Consider the following 17,986-nt stretch of genomic DNA (forward strand, 5'->3'; position numbering starts at 1 on the left):
TGGCGAGGATGTGGAGAAACGGGCACCCTCCTACACTGTTGGTGGGAATGTAAACTGGTACAGCCCCTCTGGAAAACAGTGTGGAGGTTGCTCAGGAAACTAACAATAGAACTCCCCTAGGACCCAGCAATAGCAGTGCTAGGAATTTACCCAAGGGATACAGAAATGCTGGTGCATAGGAGCACATGTACCCCAATGTTCATAGCAGCACTCTCCACAATAGCTAAAACATGGAAAGAGCCTAAGTGTCTATCAATGGATGAATGGATGAAGAAGAAGTGGCTTATCTATACAATGGAATACTACATGGCAATGAGAAACAATGAAATCTGGCCATGTGTAGCAACATGGATGGACCTTGAGGATGTTATGCTGAGCGAAATAAGTCAGGCAGAGAAGGACAAATATCATATGTTTGCACGTATAGGAAGATTGGGAGGAACCTAACGGAGGACCATGGGGGAGAAGAAGGGGGGAAATGGTGGGGGAAAGGGAGAGAGGCAAACCTTGAGAGACTCTTAAATGCTGATAACAAACTGAGGACTCATGGGTGTGGGGGAGAGGGGGGAGATGGGCATGGAGGAGGGCACATGTGGGGATGAGCATGGGGTATTATATGGAAAACAAGTTGACAATAAACTATTTGTAAAAAAAAAAAAAAATGACTGAATGAAGTGAAGCTCACTCTGGCGAGCTAGCAAGTCAGGGGATTCCATCACTGGTTTTCTGATAGATGTTTAACAACATGATGAGCTATGACAAAGCTAATTTTCCTTTAATTTGTGCTTGCAGGACAAACAGTATCTTTAAAGACCAAGACATTGTTCTCTCTAACTGCTTATCCATATAACTCACTGCATATAATTCAGTTTTCAGAACCACCAATAGGGGCACAAAAGTATTTGTGATTAGGTACTGGAAAAAAGGAACTTTGAAAAAGAAAACAAATCTTCTCGAAACTAATATCCATTCGTGTTAAAGACAGATACAGCCATCAAATACCATCTGGTAGAGTGCACTTTATGTGCATAGAACGATTCTGCACATTTCACAGGACATTAAGACAAAGCACCTGCCCTTAGGGATTCTAAAATAGATAAAAATCAACGGATTTAGATCATCTTTTCTTTTCTCACTTAGGCAAACAAGTTCTGATTTATGGTAGGAAACTACTTGAGAGCACGAACTGAGGTTTTCATTTCAGGGCAGCAGCATTTCCAAAAATGTGTCTGTGTTCTCCTGCCATTAAGCCGCTGGCCCTGAAACAAAATGTTTATGAATCTATTTCAATGAACAATGCAGACTTCTTGAGGTCAAGAAGTCTTCTTTTGTCATTTATGATCTGCATGTAACATTTCCTTTTTCAAATAAGTCCATTTATGTAAAAGTCAATATATTTAAATTTCAAAAAAACATAAGTAGTGTGATAAATACTACACAAATGTAATGTATCTGCAAGTTGGAAATGTAGCTAATGTAGAATGCCTGTGATACATGAACATACCTGAAGATCTGCACTTCTCTCTGGCTATTAAATGCTATTTACCTACCTTACTCACTTTCCTACATGCCTGAGACTTTCTCCTCAGGTCTCCAACCATCCTACCCCTCTTTACTCTCAGCTGGTGGCCCTGATCACTGTCTCACTGAGTACATTGAAGGAAATGTCTACAATTTCCTAGATTTCATAGACATGCCTTCCCACACCCATCCACTCTGTCTGTCCTCCTACTTTTGATAATGTGCCATGTGGATTCCTATTCAGGGGAAAATGTGGGGATGGAGTTTTGCATTCTACTTTTTTTTCAACTGTTGTCTTCTCTTTCACTCTGATGATCATTTCCAGCACGTTTCCAACCCTCCAGCAACCTCTGGACTGAAGCGGGTCTTTACAACATCCCCAGTAAATTCCACATTAGTATAACCACTGATCAGTTCACAGTCTTGGTTTAGGTTTGTTTCTTTGTTTTGTTTGCTTGTTTTTAACTGAACCTCTGAACAGCGTTAGACAGAACTGATTTCTCCCTTGTCCTTAATACACTTTTTTCCCCAACTCAACGTCAGGACATGTGCTCTTCTGAGTCCCCATTTCTGATCCTTTTCACCTCCTCAGTACCTCCAAATCAGTCTCTGGAGGTCTTCTGCATTCACTCCCTTAATAACCTTATCCAACCTCCAAGTTCTAAACAGTACCTAAATGCTCAAGACCCCAAATGTATACTTCTAATCCAAACTTCTTCCCTAAGCCCATACCAAACTGCTGACTCAATAGCTTTAATTAGATGTCAAAAGACATTCCAAATTTAATATGTCCAATATGGAATTATTCCTCTGAAATTCCTTATTTTCATTCTGGCTAATGAAAATTCAACCTTGCCAGTTGCTTGGACTATGTCTTAGTAGCCATTCTTCACTTCTGCCTTCTCTCCCACATCCAGTAACCAACAAATCTTCTGGTATTTATATTCACAAAATATAACGAGACAAAAGCCACCTATCACCACTTCCAGAAATATCACGACAGGCCTAGTCTGAACTACTCAAATAGCACCCTAAATAATTTGCACAATGTCTCACATCTCTACCACAATTTTGTTTTGTACTTCGACCAACCATATTTAGAGTAAAATATGTGCTTTGACTTTCATTTACATACTTTATGTTTTTCTCTCAATTTCTTCCAATCTTGAATCATAAAAGAGAGAGGGGTGATGTATGGGTGTGTGTGTGTGTGTGTGTGTGTGTGTGTGTGTGTGTGCGCTAGTTTTATTCTATAGCAAGCATTTCATTAGGGCCAACCAATATTTCAGTTACCTTTATAATTCCAGAAGATTTGCTTATTACATTAATAAATTCTATAAATAAGTAATAACTGAAGATAAGGTATATTATACGAACAAAGTGTAAGAACCAAGGGAGTCCTTTGTTATTTGGAATGGTCCCCAAAAACTGATTCCACTAGAGTATGGGTTCAATCTAATGATTCAATTTCTTATTGCCTGAAACTAAATAGAACATTAACCAAGCTCTCTCTAAAATGCTCTTCAGCTTGCCTAAAGTGAACTTAAGGGTGAAATGTTGTCAGGCACATGAAAGGAAAAATTGTGCTTGCTGATATACAACTTTGTGTGTAAGAGATTCGGCTTGAGACATAATTTTCTAAGCAGTAGCCTCTTGCTACAGAGAACACCAGCCCTCTTTTACTACTGCCTGCCGGGGGCTACTGATAATTTCTACAGATAATGTAATTACTGTGGAAAGACAGCTCTGGCCCGTTCTCAACACTCAGCATTTGCTAATAAACTGAATAGATACAAATAAGAAACAATAGTTTTAACACTAAAATAGCTAAACAAAATGATTCTTGCTCAGTTTTAAATAAACTGAAATATGTGTGTGTGTGTGTGTGTGTGTGTGTGTGTGTGTGTGTGTGGTGTGGTGTGTTTCCAGGCCTGTGGAGATCTGAAGATCTACAAAGCCTATATTTGAACTCTTGCACAGGGTTTAAGGATCCCTGAAGCCCTTGCCCTTAGCCTACATACTGTAGTTCTAAGAGTTCAGCATATTAAAACCAGATTTTAAAAATAGTGGAGTTAATAGAGACAGACCAACAGAATGGAGTAAGTACATAGCAAATAGTCTGACAGTACTGAGGGAAAAGGGCAGAAAAATCTAGTTTAAAAAAGAGCATTGGTATCAAGAAGCATACAGATCCATTAAGCCTCACGTACCACCATAACATCTATTGACATAAATAATAGAATCTAATTTAGAAACTAGCAGTCACATTATCTTGTGTTCATGAAGCCAAAAACATATTGGGCAACCATTAGAGAGACCATATTAACGTTAGAAATCAGGAATCATATGTTATGCATTATAGTCCCTACCTGTGAGAGAATTCTGATCATTTGTGATATTAATACTGAGAAAGAGTTAAATAATGTTCAGTGTGCTTTGGTTAAGCCTAAATAAATCAAAAGGGTGTCTGGGTACAGTTAAGTATCTGACTCTTGATCTTGGCTCAGGTCAAGATCTCGCAGCTCATGAGGTTGGTCCTGTGTCGGACTCTGCACTGAGAGTACAGAGTCGGCTTGGGATCCTCTCCTTCTCTCTCTGCCTCTCCCCTACTAGTGCTCTCTCTTTCTCTCTCTCTTAAAATAAACAAATAAACATTAAAAAAACCCCAAAAAACCTAGAGCCAATAATCATAAGATTGAGGACCTAGTCTCACTTATGTCCCTTTAACCACCTGAACTGGGCTCTGTCACTGAACCTCTATTTGCATCACAAAATGGAGAAACAACAGTTGATGTGTATAGTCTATGTAGTTAATGCAGAATCAGATGAGGCAACAGATGATTAGACAACTCTAAAATATTCAGATAAGAAGTATTATCTAAGGAATGAATTTAGTATGATAGCTAAAAATCTTGGGTTTTAGAGCAAAAAAAAAAAAAGAAAAAATATGGGTGAGATCTTGTACTTTTTAGATATGCAAACCACTAAACTTGTTTCTGTCTCAGTGACACCCTGTATGATGCTGAAACAGAATGGCATCCAATTCAGGGTCGTGTTGATGATTACACAGTGGTAAAATAGTGCATATCTATGATGCAACCTAGTGCATAGCATATACTTAATAATTACTTACTACTGATGTTTATATCAAGAAGAAAAATGCACCATACATACTTAGGGAAACAATCTGTAAAGTGTTTTTAAAGAGAGTATTCTTTGGTCACCAAGAGAACTCACTTCATGGAAGAACAGACAACATGGCATACGTGATATGTTACCAGTATCAGCAAGACATAAAATCTAAAATTTAAGCATAAAACATACAATTTCCCCCCTAACCACATATGTATGGGTGATCAGAATGCATCAGAAGATTAATAATCTTGGAAGAGCGGGGATGGGCTGGGGTCGGGTTGAGTATAAAGATGTGACAGGAAAAAAGTCATTAACACTTGGAGCTAAAAAGGACAAATTCAGTGAAATCCATCATACATAACAAATAATACCCAAAACGAATTATTCTAAGCCAGTAAACAGACCTAACATGTCGAGATTATTCTCTTAATACATTTCTTGCAGTTGATACATCCACTCAAACATGAGCAGGAACACAGCACACAAGGGGAAAATTTCTGGAAGGGCTGAATGAGGAACTCTGTGGACCTCCCATGAAAACAACCTTGACTACTAAAAAGTATTTAAAAATTTAAAGTCTCTGGAAGTTGTTCTAAGAGCATACAGTAATGGGAGAAATAATTATTTAAAAAAACCTACAAAATGTCAGTTAGAAGAGCAAGAGTCAGTGACAAGCTGTTTTTCCCTCCAGGTCTCAGCCAGCACAAAAAGAAGAAGCTCTCCTCTTAGCAGGTGTACACGCGATTGTAGGACTCCTTCTCTCCCGCAGTTCCAGTCTCCGTCTATGGTATCTTCCCAGGAGGGATAGGCCAACAGCATCCCTTCTGATCCTCCTGCCACCCCATGTTCCAGAAACCCAGTGCCTATGGGCTGATAATTCTTTCTCTGTCCACAATGGAATAAAATTAAAAACCAATAACATAAAGTCTAAAATTTCACAATTACGCAGAAATTAAATATGGTATTCAGAGGCAAGGAAGACAACAATAGAAAGGAAATTAGAAGACAGTGTAAAATGAATAAAAACTTTTAAAAAATTACAAAAATCCACACTAAAACTTATGTAATAGTATAAGGAAGCTCTTGGAAAAAATTTAATAGCTGTAAGCATCTATGTCTAAAAAGGGGTAAGTTCCCAGGTCAATAAAGTTGCACTTTCTGAAGCAAGCAGAAGGAAAAAAGGGAAAAAAAAATAAAGTGGAAATTAATTAAATAAAAATAGAAAAGCAATAAAGAAAAATTCAATGAAATCATAAGTTGTTATGTTATCAACAAAATCGACAAACTTCTAGTCAGATAAAGAAAAAAGAAAGGAGAAGATTCAAATTACTAAAATTAGAAACTAAAGAGGAGACATCACTACTGCCTTCACAGAAATAAAGCAGATTTTAGAAATGGGATGAAAAACTGTAACCCAACATATTAAGTCACCTAGATGAAATGAATAAATCCCTAGCAGTACACAAACTACCAAAACTGACTCAAGGTAATCAAGAAAAGCTGGACAGACATACAATAAATCAAAAGATTAAATTAGCAATCTCAAAAACAAGAAAAACAAAAACAATTTTCCATAAAAAGAAAGGCCCAAATGGCTTTACTAGTGAATTTTACCAAACATGTAAAGAATTGACACCACCTTCCAAATCTATTCCAAAATGTTAAAGAAAACACTTCCTAATTTTAGGAGGATTGAATTAGCTTACCAAAACCAGACAGAGGAACCCAAAGAAAAGAAATATATAGATCAATGTATCTTATGAATATAGAAGTAAAAATCCTTATCAAAATATAAGCAATTCAAATTCAGCAATATACAGATATTGTTATACTCAATGATCAAATGTTATTTGTCACAGGTATGCAAAGTTTTTCAAAGAATGTAATAAACAGATTTTCTCCCAAAAAAGAAAAAAAATCATCTCAGAAAAATCAGAAAAAGCATTTGACAAAATGCAATATTCTATTGTGATAAAAATGCTTTAATATAGAAGGAATTTAAGAGAACTTCCTCACGCTGACAAAGGACAATCACACAAAACTGTTTAACTACCAAAGTAATGATGTTGAAAGACTAACAGCTTTCCCTAGGATCAAGAATAAGACAAAGATTTATTGGCTCACAAAGGTGACTTCTGATTCCAATCACCCTGCTCACGCTGGTTAAATTAGCAGAACTGTGGCTGCAATCAAGCCTCACTGTTCTCTGTAATCATTTGTTTATCAAAATCACAATTATCTACTTTCATTTGGGGATAGGCAGTGGGGAACAATGGATGCAAAGCTGAGTTAATTTTTATTGCCATATAATTCTGCCTCTGCTTTTGAAACCTATGTTTTCTTAATCTGGAGCTTCTTTAAAAAAAAAAAAAAAAGTCTGTTTTTGTGTGTATGGAGCGAGGCAAGTATGTGAATGAGAGTCAAAGAAATCAAGACTTTTCCCCTTCCTTTTCTTTTCCAAACGGCTACAGGATTTCCTGAATCCATGTAAAATCAAAAGTATTCAAAACTAGAACAATAGACATGTAACTGAACTCTTCTATTTTCTTAAGTAGCTATCCCAAAGCAAATATTCTTTGTTGATCTCTTTTTATCTAAAAAAGAAAATATTTTCTTTGCTCCAAATCTGCTTCTGTCAGACAGCTAAGTGTGGAAAGACCAGAGGCCCTGCTCTGCACCGGCTGGGTCTCCTGGCATTTCTCCCTAGATCGCTGATGCCTATTAGCTGTTTATCGAGTAGACATCAGGACATGGCTTCTGTCCTTGTCTCATTTATCAAAATCTCAGGGAGATAACTGTGCTCGCAAACTCAGCTTTCATCAACAAGACCTGGCAGTGTGCAGAGCAATAAGCAGCTTCAAGTCATGCAAGAAACTCTGAGGGTTACTTCGAAAACTGCGCAGAGAATCCTTTATCGCCGAGTAAGTAAAGGTAATACTTGTGACTTCTATTAAAATACCAAGAAGTATCAAAGAGCCGCTCAGCCACATGTTCTTCCACATTCAAACACGGATTTCAAATTAATCTTTAAAAATAAATCTACCTTTTAGGAAGAGCAGAACGGTTTAGTTCTGGTCAATTAAAAAGAAAATCAAAAGCTTTTCATCGAGCAGGCTTAAAAATTGTAAACTTTTCTTTGAACCATACAATAGACCTCTGGTGTGAAGTAAATGAAAATCATCATTTTCCTACTATAGTCCAAAAACATTATTTGAAGATCTTTTTATCACAAGGATAAGGCGCCTGGGTGGCTCAATTAGTTGAGTGTCTGACTTCAGTTCAGGTCATGATCTTGTGGTTCGTGGGTTCGAGCCCCATGTCAGGCTCTGTGCTGACAGCTCAGAGCCTGGAGCCTGCTTCAGATTCTCTGTCTCCCTCTCTCTCTGTCCTCCCCCACTCAGGCTCTGTCTCTTTCTCAAAAGTAAATAAACATTAAAAAAAAAATTAAGGGGCACATGGGTAGCTGAGTTGGTTAAGCACCTGACCTGAGCTCAGGCCATGATTTCGTGGGATAGGATGCTTTTAATCATGCCTATGTGATAACACTATAATATGCTTCTCATATCCCCCTTCTGGTATATAAAGAAATTATTTCCCGATGTGTTGGAGATGTTGCCTGCTGACAGCCTGCACTGTCAGTCCTCTTTGAAGAGAATGTCTCATTTGGTGAGAGCCACCTTGCCATGGCTGAGCTGGGCTCTGAGGCAATCAGCACCCAAGTCACACATGCAGGTGTGTCAAGGGGCTACCCAACCTCGCCGACCTCCTAACTCGAATGGGCTCTCTCAGCTCAAGAGCTCTCAGTGGGGTCAGCTGAAGCTCAACTTCACCCTCAACTTTATTCTGCTCATTCCTCTTCTTTCCACAGGAGTTGATTCTAAAAACACCCTTTAGTAAACATCTGCAGCTGAATCTTCATCTCAAAGTCTGTTTCTCTTGAAACTAAACTGGAGAGGGATGCCTATTTCATATCCAAAAAATACTGACCGTACAGTCTGGCACAGGTGGAGAGTTTCAGGGCAAGGAGCTAAGGTGCAGTTAGGAACTGTGAGTATGAGCGCATAACAACTTAAGTCCACAAGACCAGATGAACAAATGTCAGAATCCAATATAAGGAGAGGTTAGGAGCCTGAGTACTGGGGCATTTCAACTTTTAAGAGTCAGGGCGATGAAGAGGAACCATCAAGGTAGACTGAATTGAGAGCAGTGGTGGAGGGTGGAGAAAACTCCAGAACACTGTGGTGGGCTGGAGTAAGCCTCTAGTTAAGGAGGGAATTATCACTTCTCCCACACCTTGCTGACAGGCAGTAAGATGGGAAGTACACTTGGCAATGGAATAAGCACTAGGGCAAAAAGAGCCACATTAGTGACTGGTGTGATTGAAATCGGCCTGTAATGCAGGCAAGACAGAACAGCAGGACAATGACCAAGACCTTCTTCAAGCCAGAATGGATATCAGATTTGAGTAGTTTCCACAATGAAGGGAAGCGCAGAAGTGGATAAAGATCTAGAGAGGGTTATGGGGTCAAGGGCATTTCGTGTTGTTTGCTTGTCTCTAATTGGGAGATGCCACGTTAGACTTTCATGTGCATGGAAATGACCAGATGGAGCAGGAACAGCTCCTGCTGCAGGAAGGTAAGAGGGTGAATCTGGAGTAAATCCTTGAGTAGGCCGGCAGGGGGCAATCTAGGAAACAGCTTCCGGGTTGCCGCACAGCACTCACAGTTAAAAGGGGCCGCATGTTCATTTTGTGCTGGGCCTTGCAAATTACGTAGCCAGTCCCTGAGCGCTGTTCAAAGTGTGGCCCAAGGTCACAGTTCCATTCTGCAAGGTGGTTCTTATGGGCCATGATGATATAAGAAATTTGGAGTAATTCCTCTGGACTTGAATTTATAGTAGTTTAGAGAGAAAAAACAAACAAACAAGTGATTTGACAGTTATTTTTTATCTGTCAAATTTAATGGTAAAAAAATGGGCTTGTATTTTTTGTCTCATTTCATTTTTCTAGTAATTCACGTAGATGCATCCTTCATTACAGAGGCTTTCAGAAGCGCTGATCAGTATGCATGTGATCGGTTTACACTGACACAGGGAGGGCTACTTTTCAACTCAGAAGTCAAAACAAAATGTATGAATACAGGTGCAGAGACAGTGGTAGATGTGGTGACCAGAGGCTGTGAAAGTCTTCCTTCAAGGGTTTGATGAAAATGTGGGGCAGGAGAGGTGCCACCCTAAAGCTCTTCTCGGGCCAGCAAATTGCTGCCTCTAGGCTGCGTTGGAACCACAAGTCCGGACCTGTGTCCATCTGCCCAGTGGGTCACAGCACTTCCCCATCATGCTCGGTGATATCAGAAAACACCACTTTATCGTATTAAACTTATTTTTAGGTCCTTACTTAATTTTAAGAGCATGTGAGAATATGGCTTTATTTCTCATGCCCTGTCAAGTTTCCTAAGTGGGCAGTCTTCTTTGAAAGAAAAAGAAAATAATTTTCACCCATTTTCTATATGTCCTACTACTTGTTAGAGCATAAGTCAGAGGCAGACATAAAGTCTAGCTCCACTAAAATATGTGCTTTGGCCAGACAGCGCATATGTATGTATGTAAGAGATATGGAAGATACGACGTAAAATGGATAGCCTACGACTCTTTTAGGGCAAGAGCTTACATATTTTTTTTTGATCATTTTTTATTTCCTTCTTGACGAAGAAGGTCATGAAAAAATAATTTAGGAGCTAGCTGTTTTAAATGCATCAGACCAAGATTTCTCCTTTCCCCACCTTCTTGACACTTCTTTGGCTTTATGCCTGTGAGCATATTGCTGCCTCTGGAAGATTCACAGAGGCCAAATAACTGTTTGGGAAGAGGAAAACACATATATGAATAGAGAACACAGTTACAAATATGCTTTCTCATTTTTGACAAATGTATATGCTCGTAGATGTAAAATTATTTCAGAAAATATACATCCCATCCTGTCAAGGGGATTGAACTTTTTTTTCTTGGAAACTTAGACATATCAGAACATCTGGTTTAAAGGAGAAAAAGTAGCACTACAAATAAGATTTAATACTTGCAAAAAGGAGTTTATTGGCATTGTGAAATCCCTCTAACATGTATTTGTCTGTCTGTCTACTCATCCATCTATCTATTCTTAATACAAAATATTAATTATACTTTGGAACCATATGATCAGGATCAGTGTTCAATGTGTCTTCGCTTCTCTATGTGCACCCTCAACGAAATTATTCATTGGAGATAATGTTAATGATGAAAGAGCCATCTGAAATCTAGCAGGAGGAAAGATGAGAAAAATGTATCTCCTGCTACTTGAAATGAAAATAACACAAATGAGACTTTCATTTCTCACACTTATCAAACGCAGGGAAACCTACGAAACTGAGTAAGTTATACATTATGAAACTGAAGGAAAACCAGCCTTCTTTTCATATAATCTGTGGCGTTAATCTCTGCAGTAACACATTCAAGAAACGGAATGCGGAAAGAAAAGCTTCTCTGATGACAGAAGAGCAAGTCTGCAAGTGACATATCCAAAGTGATCCCCATAATATAAATGACATCACATATTGTGTGGCACAGAGTTTATGATTCACTCACACTGTATCTACACCAGCTGCGAAACATCCATGAATCATAAACTCTTATCATCTTCAGGGGGAAAAATATCCTATTATACAAGAAATATTCATCAAAAAAGAAAGAGAAGCAAGAACCCCCAAACCTTCTCAAAAACTTGAAAGATGCCAGAGGAACAAATTAGCACCTCCGACAGGACCTGTTAATGCAGAGGGCATGCTATACAATGGCCTGCATTTCTTTCAAACTGTTCTGGAAATGGATCGATTCTGTATCAAATCAAGGCAGCAGGCATTTTTCTTCAGGACTAAAATTAATAATTCCTTGAGGCACATAGGTTAAATTCTACAACTTTTTGAAACTACTGAAAAGGAGAAGAATGGCTGACGATGAAAAGGAGCTGTGTGTATCAGGCTGACCCAGACCTCCTTACAGGCATCCCTAGGCAGTTTCGTTAGAAAAATGCATGTTTTTTCACAATGTCCCACTTCATGCGTGGGCTGCTTCTCACGGTTTCCTGTTTCCTCCTGCTATTTGCATCTGAGCTGTTCCATGTCTCATTGCAGCCTTGGTCAAGGAAGCCAGGAAAAGGAGAGGGGCTCCAACTGCAGGAGCCAGTCAGCTGATGATAGAAGTTTAAAGCAGAGGCTACACGCAGTATTCCCAGTACCGGTCGTCATTATCTGTGCAATAGTCTTCTTCACTCTTGTAAAGAGGCAGGAAACAACCACAAGAAAATAAAATCAAGTCTGATCAAGCAGCTCTTAGAAAGAAAAGAAGCATTAGCGTTGTGGGCAGATCTACGATGCTACTGAAGCAACTGCATGTTCCTGCAAAGAGGAGGGCACGGAGTGAGTCTGAGTCCCCAGGAAAGACAGAACTGAGCATGGTTCCTGCACAGACTCACAGGTTGTGCGGCTTGACTTGGAAACCCCATTCCACAGCGGGGCTGTACTGGACTTCGGAGAAGCTACTGCACTTTGTTAAATGAATAAAAGCCAGGAAAGCTTCCAAATGCTGAGAGTAGTTCCTGGCTAATAGCAGCAATTAAAATCAGATATGATGCTATTTTTATCTTTTTAAATTTTTAATTTTTTTCAATTTTGTTTTTAATGTCTATTTTTGAGAGAGAGAGAGAAAGAGAGAGAGTGCGAGCGTGCACAGTGGGGAAGGGTCAGAGAGAGAGGGAGACACAGAATCTGAAGCAGGCTCCAGATGCGGGGCTCAAATCCATGAAATGTGAGATCATGACCTGAGCCGAAGTTGGACACTCAACCGACTGAGCCACCCAGGTGCCCCAATGATATTTTTATTAGTATTGATCTCTTAAACACCTATTTCTTGGGTTTCCAAAGTGTCACTGTGTTCTCTAACTTGAAAGTGATCATGTCTTCTCAATGGAAGAATTAGTAAAGTCATAAAACAGGTGAATACACATTCTTGGCAATGTATCCATTGTCCCGTGCTCTTTGACCATCCACCATTCCTACTCATCCTTCCAAATGCCTGGTACCTTCTTGCACACTTTACAACCCCAGATCATAGTATGAGTTAACAGGAAAACAAGAATGGTAATGAAGAGGGAAGAAACAACATAACTACCATAAGCTAAGTACTTTCTTTTTTATTTCTGGCATTGAGCTAAACAATGTATATGCTATCTCATTTAACCTCTGTTTCCCTAACCCAAAGACAGTAATTTGCCTCCTGCTTGCCAAGCTCTTAAAATTCTGCTTTCTGTTATGTACCAAAAGATAAGTTAGTCTCCATTATTTTATTTAAATAATATTTATTGACAAATTAATACTGACCTAAATACTAATATACATATAAGTTACCATGGCAACTAATGTTGCTTCTATTTGTAGCTAATGTGAGACCCATCTCAGTATATTCTGATGTAGATTAAATAAATTTAGTATCCTTAATTCAAATTAATATACTAAACTAAAGCTAGGTCTTAGGACTATCAAGATATATATTACCTTATCTCTACAGATAAAGAGATTATGCCTTATCTCTTTTAGCAAGGCCTTTAAATTTATTTAAGTATAATAGATGGGTACCAATGTGTGTTCGAGGGTTGTTCTTTGTTTTTGGGTTTTTTTTGTTGATAATATTATATGAGGAAACTTTTAAAAATGTAAAACCTATTCTCAGTTTAACAGCTATAAAAACAGGTCACTTTACCCACAGGCTATAGTTTGCCAACCTATGCCCTACTATACACATTTTTCATGTTAAAAAAAAATCAACACTGGGAAATTATTATTTCCACTACCACTCGTTTTCAGAAATAAGTCCACATGTTAATGAAATAGAGGCATGACAGCAAAAGTAGCAAGGGCAAAGACATTTTAGTACAAGGTATTTGCCAGCACTTACTTTCCCCAGCCCCAATCCTTCATTTCTCAAGGAACATACCATGTGCAAGGAGGGGCATACTTTTACTCCATTCGCATTTATGTGTTTATCAACACTCACAAAACGTACTTGAACTTTCCTTTGGGATGACCTCACCAGCAACAGATGAATGGATCATTTGATTCAAAACTTGTTTATAACTAAGATTTGCTTTTTGCATTCTGGCATGAACTTAGAGCTGGTGACTAGTTATTTTGACTATTTGTAGAAATGTGAAAGCAACCAAGTGCTCCATCGTGAATGATCTATGTCAGAGTCAGAGCCCTGAGAATAATGCTCTTTTTCACTTGGCACAACATGTAATGCAGGGAAGGGTAGAAATGAAGTGAGGCAGGGCCAGAGCTAGTTGCTTTAAATGCCAAACATTACAAATCTGCACCTCCATGCAGTCTCTGAACTTTTTCCTTCCTGTGTTTCCACTGTAAGTACAAGAGTTCAGCTCTGCATTATCTTATGCCTTGTTTGAATAAGGAATCTCCTGGGGAAGAAATTAAATGGTTTTATTTCTTCCAGGCTGCTATCAAGCTGCTGTGATATCACCTCTACCTCTCCTGTAGAGTGGGCTCCTTCCATTGTGTCTTGGTTGAAAAGTTTACAACTGTCACTTAGTAAAACTCTCCCTTACTAATATGACACCTTCCTTTTTATTTTAAAACCAATTTCATTTCTAGGGATGTGGTATGAGTGTGTGTGTGTGTGATTTTCTCACTCATATCCATCTTTCTCCCTTTCATTTTCCTTCTGATGCTGGGACAGAGAGGACACAGAGGGGGAAACACACTTCTTAAAGGGACTGTGTTGAGGTCCCCTGCGAAATAGTGCAGGAGAGGCTGGCACCAGGAGACTCCACTCTTATAGGGCCCTATCCTAAGCAGCCATCCTTAGGATTGGCGGTGCCTTGTGACGTTCTTCTGAATCTTGTGCCTAATGCTCAGTTGGTGGCCTCTTGTACATCTGGACAAGCATGCATGTCTCTCTTCTCTACATGCTACATTTCCCTTCATTTTTACCTACACTCAGAAGCCCCACCTTTGATATCCATGGTAATGGGCAGGATCCACCTCACCCATAGCACCAACAGTGTGGGCAAAGTCTTCAGGGGAGCAGTCCATGCCTTCCTTCCAAATGCCACTCTACCATGACACCTCTTTCCAACGTCTTCCCCCTTGTGTAGTTGCACTGACTCAAGTCCCAGCAGCCACTCAGTTAAAGAGCTGGATGCCAATCTCTCCCACTTCCTCATCTTGGACTCAGAGAAACACTGGACAAATCAAACACTGTAGCACCAAAAAAAAAAAAAAAAAAAAAAAAAAAAAAAAAAAAAACCCCCAAAAACCCACCTATTTCTATGGTAAAGGTCTTCAAAACCAGAGGAGATCTCTCTTACTTGGAATCTTGGAGAGTATTCTACTAAGAATGAGGAATTCTTTGAGGTAGGATCTGGGGAGTTAAATAATTTTTAATTAACTGTGCTGTGTCCAGGTTATAACCTTATTCTATCGATAACCTCTATGTGAGAGTAGAAAAGAGTCAACATTTCCCTTAACTGCTTCTTCCTGAGGCCATTGCAATAGATCATTAACTTCTCCTCCACCTTTCAAATAGTTTGCCCTCATAAACCTCATACAATTAACCTTTGGAAAACACAAAACTAATATAATATAAAAACTACCCACCCCCCAAAAAACAGGGAAAAGTGAAATTTAATAGTTTTTTTACAGCCTAAACTAAAACAACATGATATAGTAGGTAAGGTCCTCATTTAGGAGCCAAAGGGCAGAAGAAAAAACAAAAACAAATCCCCCAAATGACTTTGGTTCCCAAACCTTGCTGTCTCTGAGTTTCCACCCCCTCATTTCCTAGATCATAAAGACAAAATCTGCCTATGCACTAGGCCAGGGTACCAACCAAATGCAATGATGCATTATACTTAAGCTGAAGACACAGATCTGTTTTTCAGCCAGTTAAAGTAGTTGACTTTCAACAATGGATCACAATGCATAAGTGGAAAATTAGAAATAAAATCAAATAAATAACTGAGAACTATTACGGTGGAGGCAAACATCTGAATTATGAGAACTCAGCAAACACTGCTTTATCAAATTCTACCAAACCAAATGATTTTTTTTTTAATTGATGTCTTTATTTGTGGTTAGAAACAATGGATGTGATACAGGATTTGGTGCTCTGACAACTAACTTTTAACCTTCGATCTGTAAAAATGGACTCTGTGATATATGAACTAGTCAGCTATTTCTAAAAAGAATGTTTATCAAGAAGCTGTTTGTAAAAGGAATATATATATTCCCCTGGTCTGAAAGTGGAGTAGGCAGTTTTCTGCACTGAGAGGTGGGGAAGGGTGCTTAACAGGTGGAGGGGACTTTTGAATGTTGAACGGTGGTCATCAGCCACACTAGAAAGCGGCCTCCGTGAGGAAGCAGTACGTCAACTCTCCCAGCATGAGCAGGATAAAGAGCAGAAAACGGAGGGTTTGCAGATACTTAAAGCACTGGTATGGGTAAACATACATGTTTAACCAGACTGCATAGCTTCTGTATATAACTTTTAAGCACAATGAGCTTGGAAAAAGAATTCTACACTTTTGAGTGTCTGTGTATGTGCCTCAGTTTACCCATTTGTAAAATGATAATGATAATAGCTCCAATTGCTTTGGGTTTTTATAAGAATCAAATGGGGGAAACAAATGTATGCTAATTTTTTATATAAAAGTTAAGTAATTAATTTATTTATACATTTTAATGTTCAAAGTAAATATTTTAAAAGTCTTGGCCATCCCTTTCTTAAGGAAAAGAAGACATTGCTGGTCCCCTGAACTCAGCATTTGCCCTGCAACCTGAGGAGCCATCTGCCTACATGAAGATTATGCTTTCTTGACCTCTTAACTCAGGAGCAGCCATATGAATTGCTTTGGCCGATTGAAAAAATATATGGTAGGTACCACATGTAACACATGTAGGTAACACCAAAGAACTGGGGTTTATTTTGTTCTCTTGTGTTTCCCCAGCAAGCACTGCTCTCAAGAGACCTACTGCTCTAGACAGAGGTTGCTTCATCAGCTGGGTTGTGGAGCAAAGATTGAATACAGCAGAGTCTGTGTCGACTTCTGATGGCACTGAGTGTGGATTTTGGCAACAGAAACCTAGTTATTCTGACTGATGCTAGCCTGATACTTACATGCGGAGAGTGCCTAGGAAGCACCCAGAAAATAAGTGGTGCAGTTCCAAGAGACCGGAGACTGATAGGAAAACTGTTCCTGGGGGCTATCAGGATGGGAAACCATGGGAAGCAGAAATAATGCATTTAGCCAAGTGGTTGCCTGCAATAACGTGGAAGGCAAATGATAAACCAGTGCTCATAGCTCTTGATATCAGAGTAGCCAGGTGGTTCATCCATGCCTCCCAAAGGGGGATTATGCATCCCAGGGGTGAGAGGTTCAGGAGTAGACTGTGCCTGAGTTTGATGGATGAACCTTGGGCTAAATGGTCAGGTGTCACTTCTGGGAGAAGCACTAAGATCCAAACTGTGGTTTATTGGGTCTGTCTTTTCACTCTGTCAGAAGAATACCACTGTTTCAGATAGAGGCTGCCCCTTCATTGCCAAGTGGGGAGAAAATGATGGAAATGGAACAGGAATGGATCCATGGTGGATGCATGGTGGGACTGTGAAATAACCCTTCTCAGTAGCAAATTGTTGACATTTTGGGTCTGAATATGTGTGGATTGTAACCTAGCTATCCATAAAGACTGGCAAGTGAACTCTGCAACTTTAGCAGACCTCATTAAGTGACACATACGTGTTACTTATTATTATTATTATTATATGAGTATAAGGGTAATGGCGATGGTATGAAGGGATTTTAAAATCTCAGAGGGACAAAGATGCAGGAGGCTGATGAAGTTAACATGTTCTAGTGATTTAAGTTCCATATCTAGTGGTGTGCTGGGAAGGATTAACAACTGGTCATGGATGCAGTGAAAGGTACTGATTGGCGGCACCCGTAATTTCTGTGGCATAAATGCATCCACCATGGCTGATTTCCAGCTAGCAATGGACGTGACGGAACAGAGTGGGGATGGCTGTGCACAGGGGGCTCCCGTGATCCCACGATCCCAATGCACAGTCTAGGAATTCTAACAGGATTCACTGGCCAGCTGAAGTGCTACACAATCATGCTCTGGTTAAAGATCTGACCAACTCTGGTAGGAAAAAAAAAAAAGCCAGCTAATGTTAACCCTGCTCAGCAAAGGAATTTTGGAAAGCAGAGTTCTGGGTCGCATTCTCCTCCACT

The 17,986-nt window shown here is 39.3% G+C and overlaps 1 protein-coding gene across 1 annotated transcript in view; it reads right to left on the reverse strand.

The window, feature by feature from the left end:
* The window catches only part of LOC120225622 (protocadherin-15-like), a gene marked incomplete at its 3' end in the record, with an annotated part of 247,527 nt that overhangs the window by 18,812 nt on the left and 210,729 nt on the right, over positions 1–17,986 (reverse strand). The window lies entirely within an intron of this gene.

Source organism: Hyaena hyaena, unplaced genomic scaffold, assembly GCF_003009895.1.
Source record: "Hyaena hyaena isolate Hyena2069 unplaced genomic scaffold, ASM300989v1 scaffold_1453, whole genome shotgun sequence".
NCBI classification, from domain to species: domain Eukaryota; kingdom Metazoa; phylum Chordata; class Mammalia; order Carnivora; family Hyaenidae; genus Hyaena; species Hyaena hyaena.